Source organism: Glycine max, chromosome 3, assembly GCF_000004515.6.
Source record: "Glycine max cultivar Williams 82 chromosome 3, Glycine_max_v4.0, whole genome shotgun sequence".
NCBI lineage: Eukaryota > Viridiplantae > Streptophyta > Magnoliopsida > Fabales > Fabaceae > Glycine > Glycine max.
Window position 1 is genome coordinate 9,460,977 of NC_016090.4, and position 5,208 is coordinate 9,466,184.

At 36.2% G+C, this 5,208-nt stretch overlaps 1 pseudogene; it reads right to left on the bottom strand.

The window, feature by feature from the left end:
* Positions 1-266: 266 nt before the first annotated feature.
* LOC100795827 (glycine-rich RNA-binding protein 2, mitochondrial-like) lies at positions 267-1,544 on the bottom strand (annotated as a pseudogene).
* Between the last annotated feature and the right edge of the window lie 3,664 nt (positions 1,545-5,208).

Consider the following 5,208-nt stretch of genomic DNA (forward strand, 5'->3'; position numbering starts at 1 on the left):
AGTCATGATAATAATTTAAAAATAGTGAAAATGAACAAACAAAACGAATTTGAAATCCACCTAACACTCACATTGACCATAATAGATGGAAACAAATGTTCCATTAACATCACAGAATAACACAACCAAGAAATGTAAGGAAGAAAAACATAAAAATTCACTAATTACTACTTTACCAGTTGAGCGACTACCTTAATCAAAGTGCAGAGCATAAACATGAAAACAATCTTAAAACTATGAAAAAGGCACGACTAACAAAAATTGGATCACCAACCACCATTACGAGAAGCAAAATCTCCATCATAACCCCCACCGTCAAAACCCCCATTGCAATAACCCGCTACCGCCAGATTGAGGTCCAAAAGGTCCATCATTTGCATAGTATACCCTAATGCTTGGCCCATTTAGATCCTAAAGAACTATAGCACGCCAATCAAGTAATTATGACTATAATAAAAAAATTTCAATATAAACTAAAAAGCACTCTGACCTTCCCATCCATTGTAGAGAGTGTCGAACTTGCAGACTCATCATTTGAGAAGTTGACAAATCCAAATCCCCTTCATCTTCCAGACTCTCTATTAGTTATAACTTTTGTTCTGAAACATGCCCACAAGTATAAGTATGCCAGAACCAAAAATAGGACTAGGCAGTCATTTTTTAATCCAGGCATGAAATCTCACCAACCACATGCTTATGTTTATTCTAGTTTTGTCAATATGAAACCAAGAAATTTTTCATTGAATACACCAACACAAAAAAAAAATTATAGCTATTTAGCATTGAGATACAAATGCTATGCTTGTTGTGATTTTAAGAAAAGTATTCACAGGTGAAATGGCCAGACAGAAAATGATATTTTGTACACAAATTCCAACAGCAAACAAAAATCTAGGGGTGCAACAGAAATCAATAGTAGAATAGGGGACAATATTCCTCTATAGCAGATAACATTGCAAATAAGGATCAACATCTATTTTGGCATTAATATTAACTGAAACTTCAATTGCTCAAAGACATAAATGTGTAGTCCCACATTCCGGTCACAGAAATGTGAATCCCATTGAGACTGTAATAGATGTATTCATAGAAGTTGCACCATAGTGGACTCTTAATGGCGGATTGAAGGATTTACACCATGCCATGGCAAAATTATAATGACATCAAAGGAAATTAAAGAACATATGGTAAAGTGAGACTAGCGGGTGGCTGGAATTGGGCACCATGTGACAACAATGAAATCAAATAGAACTTACCATCAACCACATATCCAAAGCCAGAAGATGCATCCTTAAGAGACTGATCATCAACTCCATATGAAAGGCCTGAAATAGCAAAGTCCCAAACAATAAAACCATAAGAAAACTTGCGAACAGGTGTGTGGTTTGTATCCACAACTATTTTTCCAACAAAAGTGAATACCTCCAATGAAAAGCTTGCTTGAAGACATGCATCGAATGTAATTAAGCATGGATGAAAAGGTGTTTGTGTGCTGCGGTAGCACCCTGCCTCAAGACATTTCCAACCTTATTATAGAAGGCCATTATGCTTGTTTCCTGATACAAAAAATTGAAACCAGTTATTGTATGGATCAATAGAATAAAAACACATCATCGTGATAGCCATGACCGAATGACAAATTCTAAAAGGTCATGAGCTTCACATCTCAAAAAAACTAAAACAACTTTCTAGGCAATATAGTCACCATTTGGCAAACATAAAAAAAACACAAAGTAAGGAAATCATAAATCAAGGCAAGCACTTGGTCGTTGCTCTTCTTCACCTTTTTCAATTTCCTTAGAAAATACCTAATTGAAAGTAAAACAAATTCAAAATTATACAAACAACCCCTAAACCGCAGGATAAAAAAAGGGAGGCAATTAAATCAGATTGTTGGAAACTAAGAAAACAATATACGGCGCAAAACATTACATCAAGTATCTCAGAAAAATAAAATTGTTAAAAAGGAACAAAACATTACCAGAACTTGGACTTCACACAAACCTTGTTGGTGGACCAGAGCTTCATTTGGTAGATCTTGGGGTGCTGATCTGGTTCAATGAGAAGAGCCCTCCCAACCACCTAGTACTGGTGAAACTTCAAACGCACATAACAAAACACCACCTCGTAAAAATTATTAACAGAGAAAAATGAAATCGAACACCAAAGGCAAAAGAAATATGAGAATCAACACTTACTCACCGATTTAGATAAGAGAAGAATGGATTTAGATTGTTTTAGAAGAAGGAGGATGAGAAAATGATGAAAGGGAGAGAAAAAAATGGAGAGAATGAGTTGGATTTGTTGTGATTGCATATGTTGTATGAAGGTTTTGATGATGCCAAAGAACAAGTTCAAGACAAGATCAAGAGATCAAGAGAAAAGATTCATGATAGTCGATTATTTGTTAAAAGAATCTCTTAAAAGATTGCAAAAGAGAAAGGATTCATGATAGTCCATTATTTGTTAAAAAAATCTCTTAAAAGATTGCAATTTCAAAATCTCTTGTAAAAAGTTTTAAGTGTTTTTATACCTTTTAAAATAGTATATTTCTCTCTATAATCGATTACCAGAAGCTGAATCAAGTACCAGAAGCAAAAATTAATTTTGCAAAGTTTTTAGAAAGTATGAATTTGAATTTTAAAGGTTGTAATCGATTACCACCTTTGTGTAATCGATGACCAGTAACAGAATATTTTGAAATTCAAACTAAAAAGACATGAATCCTCAATAATTAACTGTGTAATCGATTACCAAAGATCTGTAATCGATTACTAGTAAGGAAATTTCAAAAATAACTCTAAAAAGTTGTGATATCCTTGAAATTTCTACCCGGAATTTTGTAAGCGATATATTTTAAATAATTATATATATAAGTATTATTCAGTGTATATATATATATATATATATATATATATATTCTTGGAAGAAGTATGTACATTGGGGGAAAGATACGCGGGTTAGGCTAATTAACGAAGAGTAATCCATAACTGGACAGTATAGATTAATCCTCCATTAATTAGTCTAAAAAAAATTATCGTTTTGCGTGCAACTAAAAATTTAACAAAACCAACCTCTGAACCACGCTCAGGGTTTCATTCTGAGCGTTTTGATATATATATATATATATATATATATATATATATATATATATATATATATATATATATATATATATATATTGCCTACTTTCGAAAACGGGCCCCGATGAGTGCAGAGAAATGCGAGGAACTGGAACTAGAGAAGCGGCACGCAAACCGAGACATGATTTTAGCATTCAAAAGGTCAAATTTTTCTCTCCTTGTGGCTGAGTATGAAGTCACATCAAGGGGAAGAGGTGGGCCCCTTTTGCTCCACTCAAAATGAGACATGTGGCATTGCTTTTAGAAAAAGGAAAGAGAAAATCATTTTTTTATAAAAGCCAAATTCTCTCTCTTCCTTCAGCAAAAATTCAGAAGCTTTTCCTCATCTTCCACGTTGCTTTTCTTCTTCCTTTCTCCTCCACCATTGTTGCCCTTTGAAGCTCCAAAATTGCTCGTCACTTCTACTCCAAATTTCAAAAGGAAGCCATTTTCAGAGTCGTGAAGCACACCTCTACGTTGTGGGACTTTGAATTTCAGGTATGGGTGGACTTCTTCTCACATGAAATTCGTGGGTATTTGGTCTTTGGGAGATATGATGGGTAGTTCTACTAGGTTTATGCCTTATGGTAGTTATTTGTGAAGGAATTTGTTGAAAGCATGCTAAACTTGACATGTTTGATGTGAGTAAAGCTACCCATTCTGTTTTAGGGTTTTATGATGATGCTTTGTGGCATTTGTATGCTGAAATTGTTGGTAGAAAACTGGTAGAGATGATGGGGAGAGTTAACCAAGGGTTAAATGTGAGAATGGTAGTGATGTGAGTGGAAAAGTGTGAGATTTTGAGGGTTTGAAAAGCTAAATTTGGGGTTAGTGGAAATTGGAGTCTAAAGTGAATTGATTCTAGTTTAGAATGTCAATTAGGACTTGGAGGAAGGCTTGGCAGAGCAAATGAGAAAAATGAGTGACAAATGTGAAAGCAAGAGTCATTTCTAGGGTAAATTGGGTGTTGAGGGGTCAAATCTTGAATTGGTGGAGTTTTCGCCTTAAAATCAGTTTGAGCAAGTCTAAATTAATGTTATAGACTTGTTTGAGATGAGAGTTTACTCCAAAATTACCCCATTCTCATTTTCACTTCTCAAACCTTGAAAATCCACTAAATTGATGGGTTTTGGATACCTAGATTTTGAATTGCCTTGGTCTGAAGCTTGTTTTTGGTTTAAACTTGTTTTTGGTTTAAATATGATTTATACATGATTTAGGACTTCTAGGATCCAATTTGGGCAAAATTGGATGTGGGCAAGATGGATTTTGAAATCTGCCCTATTATGCAGAAAAATGTTGTTGAATTGTGCAGCAGATTTTTGATTGTGTGCAGAAAAATGCTTGTGCATTGCTGGTTATGGGAAAGGTAGTACATATTGGGTTCTAGACATTTTCTAGAAGATCCCAACGGTCAAGATGTAGACTTATGTACTAGGAACCTCCAGTAAAATTTTCAAGTTGATTCAATGGTTAACGAATCGAAACGAAGAAAATGTTACTGGGATATATGAGTAAGGAAAGCTGTAATGTGTGAATGTGTTTTGGGCAGAGTTTTCTGCCTCTGCCCTGTTTTCTTGGTTTAGGGTAGTTCATGGTAATTGGAATTGAATTGCTTGGATATTGTGGAAGCTTGGAGTGGTTAATGGGGACCCGGTGCTGAGAGGAACGAGGATAAGGGCTACGTAGGAGTACGTGAGCTCAGTTGAAGGTGGGCAACTGGGGATGGTGGGTTCATGTTTGATTTGTGGAAGTGGGAGAGTTGATTTGCGCCATCGCCCGATCGCCACCTAGTACCACATATGACGGGTGCCCCATAATCCAACAAGCTTGATGTGAGAAAGCGTGGAAGAGTGAGTCTTCCTACTTTTGTTTGTTGACCACAGAGTGGTACCTGGAGATATGTCACGGGGGTCAGGAGACCTTGGGGACGTCAGGTGGGGTGCTATTTCCCAAAACCAAGCTTGACCAATCCTGACCCAACCCGGGCATAGTTAGTCTGTGAGAACCTGTGACGTACCTAAACAGGCGCGCTCCTGGCAGTCAACCAATAAAAGAACAAAGTCCACAAAGCAAGGAGGCTTGT